Source organism: Miniopterus natalensis, chromosome 1 (assembly GCF_054644295.1).
Source record: "Miniopterus natalensis isolate mMinNat1 chromosome 1, mMinNat1.hap1, whole genome shotgun sequence".
Taxonomy (NCBI): domain Eukaryota; kingdom Metazoa; phylum Chordata; class Mammalia; order Chiroptera; family Miniopteridae; genus Miniopterus; species Miniopterus natalensis.
This window is the reverse complement of record NC_142081.1, coordinates 120,864,305-120,879,549: the sequence shown is the minus strand read 5'-3', so window position 1 is coordinate 120,879,549 and position 15,245 is coordinate 120,864,305. Positions and strand designations below refer to the sequence as shown.

Here is a 15,245-nt window from a genome sequence, read left to right as displayed (position 1 = left end):
ACTGCCTATGTTTTCTTCCAGGATTTTTATGGTTTTGTGACTTACATTTAAGTCTTTTATCCATGTTGAATTTATTCTTGTGTATGGAGTAAGTTGGTGATCTAGTTTCATTTTTTTGCATGTAGCTGTCCAATTTTCCTAGCACCGTTTCTTGAAGAGACTGTCTTTACTCCATTGTAAGGGTGTTATTTTTCTATTTCCTCAAGTTTTATTTCTTCTCTTTTTCAGAAGAGTGTGCCTTTCCATCCACCTAAGTCTAGGCAAATAAAACTTTTCTTAGGATAAGAGCCATAGTACTGTAGGGAACTAAACAATCCCTTCAACATGGAATTGCTAATACCTAGAATAATGCTTGACACTTAGCAGGTACTCAGTAAATCTGTGTTGAGTACATGAATGAGGCAATACTATTTAAAAGATTGACTAATTTTGCATATTCTCTCTTTCGAAACTTCTCTTTGCAAGAAAAGTAGCTTTTAAAATTACTGTGAATTAGTCATTTGTTTTGTGCTATTTGATAAACACCTATTCACTTTCTCCTATTTTTACTTAAATAAATTTCTATAGTTTCATCAAAAAATTGTAGCAGTATTCTCTCAATAAAGCAGGACCAATTGTCTTCTAATGTGGCATCTAAAAATTTCATTATATTAGAAATGCAAGGACTGCCCTGTTTTAAAATGTCAGAGCCAGGGAATTATTTTTGGTGTCTAAGCACCCGAGAAAAATAGGGCTTGCATTAGTCTCCTCAGGTTGCCATAACGAAATACCACAGGCTGTGTGGCTTAAACAACTGCAATTTATTTCCTCACAGTTCTAGAGGCTGGAAGTCCTAGATCAGGTCGAGAAGAGTGGTTTCTGGTGAGAGCTGTCTTCCTGGCCTACAGATGGCCACTTTCTTACTGTGTCCTGACATGACCTTTCCTCAGTGCACATGCATGAGAGAAAGAGATCTCTCGTGTTTTTTCCTCTCCTTGTGAGGGCACTGACTGAATAGGATCAGGGCCCCACCAGATGACCTCATTTAACCTTAATTACTTTCTTAAAGGCTCCATCTCAAAACACAGTCACATGGGGTTGGGCTTCAAAATTTGAATTTGGGGTGGAGGGACACAATTCGGTTCACAACAGGACTAAATGAGAAATGATCTGTGTATATCACAGGGTAATTTGGAGATAATTAAGTAACATACATTTTATAATCTGGTGGAGATGGATGACACCACCTGTTGCATTGCAGGAAAACTTATACAATCAGTTTTTATTTTTTTCCTGTTTCCAAACTGAACAATCTTAACTAAAAAACAAAATTCCTTCTAGGTCCTATTTCCAGTCCTTTACTGGCCCTTTCAAGCCTCTTTTTATTGGTGGTTTTTGAACCTTCGTCATTTATAGGAGCAAAGATAGAGTAGTAGTAATTATGTTTTTAAGTTTTCCAGTTCTCTGTTGAGCTAGGCAGGTCACTCACGTGACCTGTGCCAGCAGTTTGGCCTGGGCAGATGTGAAGAAAAAGGAGAGAAGAGGTGTGACAATAGAAAAGAAATATGCCTATGTCACAGGGAAAGGCTAATAAAGACGAGTTGTTGTTTTTTTTTTTTTAAGTCTCAATTTCTGGTACATTTTAAAGATTTAAAACTTAAAAAGTTATCTGACTTTTCTTTCAGATTTTATTATACCTTTTGGAACATAGCTATGGAGAGTACATGTTATACTGAATATTAAAGAAAACCCAAAAATCTTGCATATATATTTGCGGAGTCTCCAAATGTGAATATTATTAATAATTATGCTCTATAATTTCAATGGATATTTGGAGGTAAGCTTAAAACCTTTTTCTTTTAGTTAATAAGTGTAATAGTCAAATGTCACTTTAACTTATTAGGAGGTCATGAATCAAGGGAGACAGAAATTTGGGAGGGCCGGGGGTGGAGGGGGAGAGAGTAACCAAAGAATTTATACGCATATATGCACAACCCAAGGACACGGACAATGGTGGGGACAGGGACTGGGGAGGGGGAAGGGATGGGGTGGAACGGGTCATTGGGGAGAAAAAGGGACATCTGTAATATTTTAAACAAAAATAAAATTAAAAAAAAAAAGAAAAAAAGAAATTTGATTAAAACCCATTGGTAACCCAAGCTAAGTTTATAAAATTAAAGAAAATTGCATGATTAACAGTTAGAAGCAATACTTTTTAAAAAAGTATATGCCCATCTGTTCTCTAGTTTACCATTTCATTTTCCCAAAACAATTATGTTATGGATATTGCTTTCCTTTATTTTTTGCTTGTACTTTCTACTATAGCTTTCTTTTCACTGCTGTCAGGGCTGCTTTGTCATCTTTTGCTCCTCTGCACAGAGCTATATGCCATGCTGCTTGTAAAAGCATATCTCTAATATTTGTTTGAAGGACCTGTTGTTTTTGTGAAGTTCCTCCAGACTTGGTTCCAAGGACAAGAAGTCATGATCATTTTTTTTTGGTCTGCTCGTCTTTCTGATTTACTTTTCCCCTTGTGGCTATATTAATTATGACAAAGTCAACCTTTAATTTGTTTGAATTAAGCTTTTGTACCATTTCCTTCTTAAAAATCTCACAAGCGTCAGAATTTGCTTGTGTTTAGCAAACTGAAAAAGAGTATAGGTTTAGAAAAAAGAACAAAAGGAAAAAAAACCTTTAAAATCATTGTGTTCTTCTGAAAACTTGTTACTTTTGATAGAATTGATTTCCCCAAACGAACCGACTTAAATATTTACTGTTGTTGTGTAATTATTTTGAGGGCTCCGAGGGAAAACAATATTTCTTGTTCATGTTTGACTGCAAAGAATAAGACTACAGTTACCTCACGTGTGCAGAGGTGTTTGTTCCTTTAATATTTGCTATGGACATTGTGTTGCACAGGCTGTGTGCTTGCAGAAAATATGAAGAACCACTTTTTGCATGGGTTTTACACTAATGTTAGGATGCATGAAGTGAGTGGGAGAGGCTTTCACAGAGGAGGGGAGCCTCAGGGCAACGTAAAGGGATCTATGAGCGAGAGGATGGCGCTGAAATGGGCAAGGGAAGGAAGAAACATGATGAGGTGAGGAACATGCAACAGCTGCTTGTTAGAGGGCAGGGAGACATTACTACTGAAATGTAGATTGAGGCAGGATTGCTGAAAGAGTTGTATCAGATTTTCAAATGTGCGTATTTTTGGTATCTGTAAATAAAAAATATCCTTTAAAAGAAACCACTTTTGGAAACAATGATTGGACTTGAGAAACATTTTTCAGTGTTTATTATGTGCCAGGCACTTCGCTGGAGGTGGGTGGGGTGGGATAGAATGAGGGATAAAATAGGTGTGACCCCTGACCTCACGGAGCTTGCAATTTATTCTCTTACTGGGGAGCAGATCATTGCTGCTCAGAGCGATAAATGCTCCATAGAGGGAGGTTTGGGAGGTAAAGGAGTCGAACCCTTGCCATGGCTATTTGAAAATAGTTGTTGGAAGAATTTAACTGAGTCATTTTTTTTAGAATATTTATTTTTAGAGACAGAGGGAGGGAGAGCTAGAAACATCGACGTGAGAGCGCAGCATCGATTGGCTGCCTCCTGCGTGCCCCCTCCCAGGGACAGAGCCCACAACCTGGGCATGTGCCCTTGACCAGAACTGAACCAGCAACCTCCTGGTGCCCAGGACGATGCCCAACCAACTGAGCCACACCAGGCTGGGCCTGAATCACTTTTTTGAGTCATGATTCATACTGTTTTTTTGTCAATTGGTGCTATCAATTTTGTTTTTAAGTTTGCCTGTCTCCTTATGTATTTTCTGCCTGTTAGTATGGGTTTCCAGAAAATACCATTTAAATTAATCAAACCATAGCATTACATATAAACTAAAAAAATGCTCATTTATAGAAGAATATTGATCATCAAACTCATTAATTTGAATATGGTTAAAACTATCAATATACATTTAAAAAAAATAATATACATTTTTGCATACATTTAATAATTCATACATATGTTCTCTCTATTTTGGTTTTCAGTGCTTAAGAAGTTGAAAGGTTTTGAAAATAAAACTATTGCCATTTTTCTTTATCTCCTTCCCCTAAACTCTGTAGTGATAACTTCCAAAATAAAATTTCATAGCCTGGTCCAAAATATTGAGAAAACATTTTGCTTTTAAAAATCATACACATATCCGCAAGAGGCACATATGCACCTGTGATATGTATGTTTCCCATACACACGTAGAGTGTACAGACATGTTTGAGTACAGAGCTACCGAAAGGAAATGATAAACATTGCTTAGTGCTGTTTGGTTTCCACCTTGGGTGATCTTGGCCCAGTCTGTGCTCACAACAAATCTCTGGGACACCCCCTCAGTGCTGTGGGGTCTTTTCCTGCCAAATATTGTTTTCTTGCAAGATTAAATAGCCGAATCAGTGTGGCCCGAATCTTGATCCTGCTGAGAGTATTAAGACTCCTGCAGGTTGTAATACAGATTAGCTGGTGAGAGCTCTGTTGGAAAAATAAAGTGAGTTTCTCTAAATGAATTTAACAACTGCTGTGAACCTTTTTGTGTCCTCCAGCATGAGTGAGTGTGCTGGCAGTTAACCATTTATTTTCCTCCTTTTTCCCCCAAAAGTTGCTCCAGTCCACTCTTGGGCATTTATTATAAATATTTTCATAACTTTATTTCACATTTTATGTTTTGCATGATAAAACATTTGATGTGTTAAATTACTATGTACCGTGAAAAGTAGATCATTATTGACTTTATTTATTTGAGGAGGAAAACCATTTTTTATACTAATAAAATTAATTTAATGTCATTTATTTAATGGAATGAACCACACCACTGGGTTTTTTAGATTAAACTGATTAGCATATTGCATTCTGATCATAGGCTTTATGTCATTGGTCAAAAAATTGTGAAATATCTAGCAAGAGGCAGAACGGATGGCTAAAATTATTTACGTTGCTTCTGCCTCTATTCTATTATGATTTCTGCTTCTCAGGGTGGTTGATAATCTTTGGAGGTTTTAAGTTTTACAAAGATTATGATGCTTTTCCTTAAGTGAAATAAATTAAAAAATCAACAGTAATGACACTAAACTCTAAAGCATAAAATACATATAACCTGAAAATAATTAGTAGTTTGCTAGGTTTTCTGGTTGCTGGCTTCTGGGTAAGTTCATCAAACTCTTTTCTCTTTTGGGGGCCCCTTCCCTCGCTTATGTCTGAAGCATGTGCTCAGGCTATTTATGAGACAGTCCTCCCATCTGCTTTCTACTTATTACTCGTTTGTCTCCTGACGCCTCGAGTGTGTGTGTATATCAGTGATTTCTCAGTACAAATGCCTGTGCCATTGAACTGATCAGTGCTTTGTTTACTTTTGTAGATGGCTCCTTCGATTATTACTGTGATTATTACAATAATATCATGAAAAGATGAATCATTAATTGTTATTTTTTTAACTTGTTGCCATAAGTACACCAAAAACTAGGGGTAAAAAATGTCCTGAGAGAAGGCATGAGAAGATGGGAGCAGCATCAGTTTGGCGGCGTTTAGCCTGTCTTCATAAAATAACCTATAGTTTACAGTTATCCTGTGTGAGGGTGTTAGACAAAATACCACCTGATCTTAAGCCTGTTTTGTGAATACTGTGGAAGTTACCATGCTGTTGGTGAAAGAATTGGACCAGAACCTAGGTCTTCTGCCCTCTAATCTGGTTTGCCTTTTTTTTTGGACAAATGACTCTGAGTCACCTTTTTGGCATTGTCAAAATTGCAGTTATTCAGAAATAGACTTTCAAGTTGCATTGAAAAAGGCCTCCTAAGTACTAAACTATAAACCCTCAAATATCATTAATGGCTCAAAAATGCATCAGCTCAAGTGGACAAAATATTAATGCTTTATCCTTAATAAGTGCCCATGGGATTTCTCACAATATGAAGGCTTACCCTATTTTTAATTACGAAATACATCACTATATAAACAAGCTGTAGGAGCTCAGTACAGTTTAAAGAATAACAAGATGTGCACCCAGCTTAAGAAATAGAGCAATTTGGGAATCTTTGAAGGCTCCTGACTAGTTCCCAGTAACACAAGGGCTACTGTATCTTGAAAACACAGATTTTCATAGTGAAATGATGAAAAGATAATATGAAAATCCAATTCCCATTTATGGAAACAATGTATGAATTTTGGAGAAAACATCATTGTTTTCTTTCACTGTGCTTCATTAAAGTACAGACAGCCTGGAGGGCTTATCCTCTCACTCAGCTGTTCAGGACTCAGGCACGAGAGTGTCGGTCCCTGAGTCACTGGGCATCTTTGTTTGGACTTACATGACACTTACCCCCTGAATGGGGGTGGGTGGGAACAGACGCTCATGAAGGGTTCATTCTGTGCTGGGCACAGTCAAGCCCTAGAAAGAGTTGTCGTTACCCTCATGTCGCAGATGAAACTCATCAGAGAGGATGAGTCAGTTGCCTAAATGCACACAACCAGTGAGAGGATCAGAGCAGGGCTTTGAGCCCTGGTTCTTTTCGGACTTCAAAATGCAAGATTTTCCCTCTATACCACAATTTTGGGGCCATATCTTACATGTTATAATTAGAGCCCTTGTGCCATAGAGTAAATGTCACAGATATGAGCTTCCATTTGTTGGTGCAGAATTAATTTATCTTTAAATGGCATTTTGGAGGTCACATAGTGATATTAGGACCAAATGTGGAAGTTTCAAATTTCTTAACAGTGAGAACAGAGCTTTGTCACCCATGAGTAGAATGTCGCGTTCAAACGTGTCTGTATGTGCTGGGATACAGGAAGGCTTTGCGTTGCTTCTGACAGTGGATTTATTCATGTGATACCTGATGTTAAGGTTTAACACATAATCTCCTTCAGGATATACTTACCTTTCTTGTTCCACCCTCCTCTGAAGGTGCCTACTCTGTGCTTGGCACTGTTTAGGAGCCAAGCATATAAGATCTAAGTACATATAGTTCTTTCTTAGCCCAGAACACACAACCAGCCTGGTAAGTGTGTTAGGAGAGAGATGAGGCGTCGGTGGCACAGAGACAGGCACCTAGCCCTAGCTGGTCACTGCTGGCTCACAGAAGAAGGTGGCCTGGGATGAGTTTCTGTGAATGAATAGAGGCTAGGCAGGAAGACGTAATGGTGAGTGGTGGGTGGCAAAAAACTTCCCACATAGGGGAACTAAACATACAAGAAGTCAGGAATGGAACTGCATGGTGTTTTTGAAGAACTGCAAATACCAAATTTACCCTGAAGAATTTGGGGAGTAAATAAAAGATTTTTTTTTTTTTAACAAAGGAATGACACTAGATTTTAGGGTAACCGTTTGTCTAAATTGGGTGGGAAACGTCTGGCACTCGGGCCAGATAGGGCCTGTGAAATTGTTTGGCCCTGCCAACACAACTGCAGGCAGAACTCGAAATCCAGTAAATGTAGGAGCTTTTTTCATAGCTAATATTTAAGATGATAATTTTGTATGGCCTGGGAATGATGTTATAAATGCCTAAATGGCTCTTGGCAGAAAAAAGCTTCTCCACTCCTGGTCTAAATGTTGGGAGTCGTTTATCTAGTCCTCTTGTCAATCTGGCCCCTCTGTGGGTTGGATTTCATTGTAATTTTCACCATGGGATTTTGAGGCCCCTTATTTCTAGCCATTGAGCCTGAATGATTAAAGTGCTAGTATTTGTAGGGGTCTGCTTTTGGGGAACAAATGGAATTAAATCATTTCTTGTACCTCTGTATTTTTAAGCTATGCCAATTAAAAAAAGAACATAAACAGTTTTACTGCATGGATTTATAGTTGAATCACAAACATTGAGCACAGGTGTCTGTATGGTATGTAAATAAGGCAGGGGTGTGTTCACACCTCAACAGTGATACAAGCCTGGGATAGCTAGTCTCAGATACAATGTCAGGTTGGCAGGTCTGAGGGCGTAAACCTGCATAAATACATATGCCTTTAGCATTGCATGCAAATGCTATATTAGTCCCATGCAAATGTGGAGAGAAAAATTTCAGTTAACTGAAATGGGTGGTGTTCTAGTAAACTTTTTATTATATTATAATAAAGGTTGAGCCTAAACCTGTGTTGATCTTATTGATGGTGTTTCTAAAAGTTAAATGACAAACCAGAGTACAGTTAATTTTTACCCAAAATTTTAACTGCCTCTTGCCTAATATGCAGGCCGGAGATTGTGGACATGGATCAGCACAGATCACTATACAGTGATGGCCCAAGAGATGACCCAGGGTCCCCTTATCCTCAGAACGCTGTCTGGAAATAATAATTTTTGGCGGTTTATGAAGATGCTTACCTGAGATTGTTTACATCTGACTCCTAAAGTCAGAATGCAAAGGAACAAAATCCTAGTAGTTGAATAGTTTTGAAATACTTAGTTTTGTATGTGTAAGGAATTGAGGACTTGATCCTAGTTAAAAGCAAAGGAAGTTAGTTTTGAATTATAGCAAGATATGTAGGTAAGAAACAAGAAATAACTTCCTACCATATGTGGATTATACGATAAAGGCTCTTTCAACTCTTAAAATGACCTATTTAGGAGGAGCATTAAATCGCAATCATTATGCTTCTTTTCTCCTACAGCTGAGATAAGAACAATAATATTTAATGCTTATTTTAAGTTGAGAGGATCAGTGAGAGCATGATGCGAAAGCCCTTTGCGTGACACAGAAGAAAGACACCATTAAATAAAATTATGAAACTGGGCTTTCTCTATGAAGATACATACACAGAGGGATGACTGGCTTTCGGGTTTGTCCTTTTACAATTTTATTAAAATGTAATTGAGAAACACGAGGAAAGGAATGTAGTCTGGCTTGGGAGTCAGGGACACAGGAGTGCCCTGCTGAGAAGGAGAGGAAAGCGGGGCGTGCACCACAGGGCTGTTCTGAGCTTGGCAGAGGCCCTCTTCAATTCCTCCAAATCGAAGGCCAAGTGGTGGTAATTCTTCCAGAGGATTCCAAAATGTTCTATTTTGAAATGGGGACTAATAATAGGCAAAAAGTGGTATGTTTTTTGAAAGGTCTAATTTTCTTCTTCCTTATGGTTTTTGTTCTTTTAAAGAATATTTGAGAAGATCTGATGTTTATGACGCTGAAAAAGACTTAACCTTTTAAGGTGGGAGAACAATGTTGAACAATGTTGGATTATAAGGTCATTTTGAAAGACAGAATAGGCAATAATTAGAATAGGCAGAAATTAAGCCATAATGAACAGTAATCCTAAAGAGAATTAAAACACAGAAAACACTGCATTATTTATTTGGATTCAGTGGGAACGTGCCGAGCGAGAGGCAGCTGGCTTTCTGCTTTTTGGAATGTTTGTAGAACTAGAGAAGGAGCTGTCAATCAGATTTAAGCTCCCACTTAATTCTTGCTCCTAGGCCAGATCTAACTGTGAAGTGAAATGGGGAACAGACACAGTTTACCATGTGACTGAGGACAGAAAAGGGGCCAGGGTGACAAGAAGACTTGAGCTTGGATTCTGCCTATACCAGTTTCATCGTCACTACCCACCATTTCCTGGGATCTTTTCTCAGCAGATCTTTGGGCCTTAGAGCTGATTTTAGAGACAGACAAGAGCTGGATTCAAATGTCAGCATCTCCTTTTATTGCCTGTTACTCTGGGAAGTAGAGTAATAAACTTTTCCTGCGTCATTCGCTTCATTGTATCTGTTTCCACATCTGTAAAGTGAAAATAAAAAACATTGAACTTGCAGGATTATTATGAGAATTAAATATTAGTTCTTATACTGTAATTAAAACATTTGGCATAGTGGTCTTATTATGGAATAAATGGAAATTGAGATGAGATCCTGGCATGAAAATGTTTTGAAACAGTCATTTCATTTTGTATTTGTAGAAATAACAGCATTTCCAATCTTCAAATTTATTACCACTTATAACAGTTTAATTTATTTGGAATTCCTCACAGTAACATTTTTTTTTTTATTACCCTCTCATAGTTTTATATAAAACATCTTCATTAAACAAGGTTTCACAATTTTCTAGGGGGCTAATGTCTGCTATAGAATTTTCATTGACGGGAGTAGAAGTTGGTCCTTTTAATGAGAATAAGATACTGACTTAATGATTCTCATGTATTCAAGGTGAAAAAATTCTCACTAATGCAGCTTGGCACAAAATATATTATTATAAGTTCACAAATGAACTGTTTCCCAGGTTAAGCTCAGGATCCTAAGAGTTGTAGACAAATCCCTAATGATGTTTTGCTTCCTTGCAAGCACTGTGCTAAACATCAGGACCATTTAAATGCCAGTTTATAAACAGGATGGAGGAGATGGATGGAGGGTGGAGGAGACCCCATATTTCTGCTGGAATTCTGTATTTTAACTTAAAACGATAGAAACTTACATTTAGATCCTGCTTCTGTTTCATGAAAAGGCAGATTCCAGATTCAGACTTTGATCTGCAGGAGATCTGTCAGTGTCCATGGCTATTCCCAGGTGATAGGCTGTTTTAGGGCACGTCACTGGGTGGGCTGGCTCATTGGGTGAGTCCTCAGTTCTGTTACCTGTGTTTTTCCAGGCAGTGCTCAGCGACTTCGGTACAGAGATGCCAATAATCATCTACAGTGTCTGTTGGTATTAGTATGACTTGCAGGCTCATAGTAGCCATTTGTCATATTTAGCATAGTCTTGGCAGTTTACAATTTCTGTTACTTGTCATCCAGAAATAAATATATTTTGTGATCTTTGTTATAGATACCCATGTGTGTATTACACAAAATCCATGTCTAAGAGGGGATCGCAGATGCTTCTTCAGGGTGACTTTTATAGCACTTAGCACAGTGTCAAAGGATTGCTTTAACTTTCTTTCTCTCCAGCCATCTACACTGTGGGTCTATGAGCTCAAGGAATGTGGGCAGTCATATTTTTAACCCCTGCACCAGACATAGTCCCTGGCATGAATTAATGTCCAATAAATGTTTTAATGAATAAATAAAATGATATGGTACATGACGTCACTGTTGATAGCATGCAAATTTATTTCCAGATTCATTTTCACTCCAAACTTTTATGAGGCCCTCACCTAAATCTTCTCTCCTGTTTGGCTCCTAGCACAGATGATGTCATGCCTTAAAGATCTGTCTGTTAAGAGAAGATTAGATATTCTGGAGGTGCTATAGTTGCTCCTTATATGAGTCAGAATAGGTTAAGGGATGAAAAAGACCATCCTCAGATCTAAGTACAATAAAGGTTTATTTTTTTCTGCCATCACAGGCCAATGCAGGTTGGTAACAGAGACAGGGTTGTCGGGGCTCTGCTCCATGCAGTCAGTCAGTGATCCAGGCCTACCTGGTGTTTCTGATGTTCCCTGGGCCTCGGAATTCTCCACTGGATGAGCTACATCTGCATGTAGTCCAACAGAGAGAGGAACCAGGTGGATCATGAGAGGTTTTAGGGGCTAGGTCTTGAAGTCATATACATTGATCCATCATCCATACTCTGCAGGCTAGGTTTCAGTCCTGTGATGTGTAAAGAAGGAAGACAAAAAATAGGTATCGGTGGCCACGGTCAGCCCCTTTTATCAAACATCTGTCCTTCTAAGCCGGGCAGAAAAGGTGCCAAACTCTTTCAGCCTCATGTTCTTTCAGCCTCCAAGATGCTTGCCCTATCCTCATATGAGCTGAATTTGGATTTCAGAGAGAAGTAGATACGCTCTATAGTGTGAGTAATACTTTGGGTTGAGAGCTCTTTTTCTCTCTCCTTTGTTTTGAGTGTGTACCTGACTCAGGTCTGGCACAGTCACTGGTGAGACTGATGTCCACTCTAAAGTGAGGCTTTGCAATAATATGATAAATAGGGTTCAAGTGTAAAATGCAGATTCAATTATTTTTAAAAGTTAATGAAAAAATATTTTCCAATCAATCTGTACTGTCACAGAAAGTGTAAAAGTAAAGTGAAACTTATAATGTATGTAACTGGCCACATACTGAATTGAGAAGCCCCATGTGGTCACAAGGAAATTATTTCCTAAACACCATGTCTCTGAGATAAGACTGTGGCCTGTTCCCATTTGAAAACTGGAGCTGGGTGGAGAACACCCAACTGCCAATTGCCAGTTGTGTCCAAATTTACTAACCTGTGGGGCTTTACTATATTATCTTTTATAATTATTAAAAGTTTCCATTTATCTACCACTCCTGAGAATGAATCAGACATATAATGTAATGACATACAGGTAACTGAGAATGATGCTTTGTGAAAATTACTTTTTAAAATTAAATTTATCAGGGTGACATTGTTTAATAAAATTATATAGGTTTCAAGTGTACAATTCTAGACATATCATCAGTATACTGCATTGTGTGCCTGCCATCTAAAGTCAAATAATCTTCCATCACCATATATTTGTCCCCCTTTACTCTTTACTATCTATCTCCCACTCCCTGACCTCTGGTAACCACCATACTGTTTGTCTGTGCCTATGAGTGTTTGTTTGTTTGTCTTATTTGTTCATTTGTTGCTTTCAGTTTTATATCCCACATATGAGTGAAATCATAAATCATATGGTTCTTGACTTTTTCTGTCTGACTTATTTCACTTAGGACGATATTTTCAAGATCCACTCATGTCACATCACGGTGGTATTTCATCTTTTCCTATGGCTGCCTAGTATTCCATTTTATATAAATACCACATCTCCTTGAGGCAGTCACCTATCCAAGACAATTTGGTTGTTTCCATGTCTTGGCCACTGTGAATAATGTTGCAGTGAACATAGGGCTGCATTTATATTTGCAAATAAATGTTCTCACATTTTTCAGATAGATACCCAGAAGACGGGTTGCTGGGTGATACGATAACCCTATTCTTAAATTTTTGAGGAACCTCCATAATCTTTTCCATAGTGGCTGTACCAGTCTACATTCTCACCAGCAGTGGGTGAGGGTCCTTTTTCTCCGCCAACCCCTCCAACACTAGTTATTACCTGTCTTGTTGATAACAGCCACTCTGACAGGTGAGGTGGCATCTCATTGTAGTTTTGATTTGCATTTCCCTAAGAGCTGTAATAGCTGGTGAGATTAAACATCTTTTTACATATTTGTTGGCCATTTATATGTCTTCTTGGGGGGAGTGTCTGTTCAGGTCCTCTGCCCAATTTTAAATTGGATTGTGTTGTGTGTTTTTTTGGTGTTGAGTTGTATGAATTCTTTATATATTTTGGGTATTAACCCCTCTTTGGAGCTGTTGTTTGCAAATTACATTGAGTCATATTCTTTGTGAAATAGCTAGTTTCTGAGGCCATTTGGTGACTTAAAAAAATTGGCACTTCCTTTTGGGGTCATAGGTAATAATTTATAAATTTACTCTAAGAAAAACACTTAATTAGTTTTCAGACCAGGAGAGATTCATGTTACTAGTGAATAGCTTCATGTTAATAGCTTCAAAATGCCTGTAGAAATTCCCAGTTTATGACTATAGAATGGCAAACACATTGAGAGAATCTGGCCTTCCCCATGGGTTGCACCCTTTTTTTTTTGTCATGCAAACTTGTGCATGTATTTTATGAAGTGTTAATATAGTTAGTATCTAATGTCCCTAATTTATGCAATTGGATATTTCATAAATGGGTTTTCTGCATGCAAGCATTTGTACACATTAATATTTATGCAAGTATTCAAATCAATGCAAGGGCATCTGTCTGAGTATGTGATAAAAATATGCATATGCATGAACATTTGTACCAGGGGATAAGTCCCCAAAGTTAGTGATTGCTGAGGTTACAGTTTTCAACTTTTGTTCTTTTGACAAAATTTCCTTGACTAGAAAATGCATGCAGATAAATAACACAAACATAATATCGACAAATAAAATGGTTTTATCAAACTCTACTTAATAGATGTGAATGACAAGTCTTTAACAGCAATGCAATTTTAGAAAACAGAGTGTTTTAGAATATATAGTGTTTTAGAATAAGAGTATTTATTCTAACATATTGCCAGTACAAGGACATGCTGTTAGTAATGAAATGATTTTTGCAAGAAATAGTTTATTTTTTATTTCTTTTATCTTGAATTTGAACCTTAGAAAGAGTTGGCTCAGTCAGGGCATCCTTTGCTTTCCTTTTTTTTAAGAATGCATATAAGAATGTAAAGAATGACAGAATGGGAGCGGGCTGGGTAGAGAGGAAGGATTTCTTATTTCAAGTCCTTCATGGTCACTGTTGATAAGCTTGTCCATATCTTCTCAGGTGATTCTGGCTTCTGGAATCTTTCCCAGGCTGGAAAACCTGGCATCTGGGGTCCAGCCTCCCTAGCTAAGCTAAAGAGCCTCCTCTCTGAGGGCTGGACATTTCCAGGGCACTGTTGTGAGGCACAGGGGTCAAGTCTCTACTGCTGGGTGATCTACAGACCCTCACCCTGTATCTTTGTTAGTCTCTAGCGGGATATCTGTCTTTGATCTCTTTTTACTTCTTATTCTGCTTTGTTTGTTAGGTTCAACTGGCAAAGTGTTTCCCCACTGATTTTTAGAGAAAGTGGAAGGGAGGAGAGGAAAGGCCCCCCCCCCCCATCAATGTGAAAGGGACACATGGATTGGTTGCCTCCTGCACGTGCCTGACTGGGGCTGGGGACTGAACCTGCAAATCAGGTACCGGGAATCAAACCCGAGACCTTTTGGTACTTGGGCCAGTTCTCTAACCACTGAGCCAAACTGGCCAGGGTGCAAAGTGTTTCTCTTCATTTATAAACTTATTTGTTGGTAAATTTCTCGTCCCCCTGAGAACAGTTCATGGCTGGCCAAAATAAATAGAGTTGATACTGAAATATTGGTTTTACTGTTTAAAGATGTGTGAAAGATTTCTGTTTTCGCATCTGTTGGTGAGGAATTTAAAATCTAGCAGCTGCTTGGAAGGGATTGAGAATTATGGTATCTTTGTCATGCTTAAGCAACATCTTTCCAGTGAAATTTTGCTTAGCTGATTTTAAGCTGAAATGCCAGGGAAATAATTATTTTTTTCTTATGGGAAAGGAAGAGTTGAGAAAATCGTGAATGACTTAGGTGTGAATTTGAAAGGAATTGCTTTCTTAGAGTTATGCTGCCTTTTCTCAAAGCCCAAATTGTACTTATTTTCCAAAATTAACTGGGTGAGGTGCAGGGTTTTGTTTCTGTGCTGCATATGTGGAAGGCAAAGCTGTCACTATTCACATAACAGAGATGGCTGGGTAAAGTGTCCCA

The 15,245-nt window shown here is 38.2% G+C and overlaps 2 protein-coding genes across 3 annotated transcripts in view; both read left to right on the top strand.

Annotated features, from left to right (window-relative positions):
- Positions 1-15,245, top strand: part of LOC107546344 (LIM zinc-binding domain-containing Nebulette) — a 341,718-nt gene that overhangs the window by 190,658 nt on the left and 135,815 nt on the right. The window lies entirely within an intron of this gene.
- The window catches only part of LOC107546343 (nebulette-like), a 93,276-nt gene that overhangs the window by 7,025 nt on the left and 71,006 nt on the right, over positions 1-15,245 (top strand). Inside the window, exon 4 of the mRNA XM_087817686.1 lies at positions 1,665-1,816. The gene's annotated coding sequence lies outside the window, so the exon portion shown is untranslated. The remainder of the gene's footprint in view (positions 1-1,664; positions 1,817-15,245) is intronic.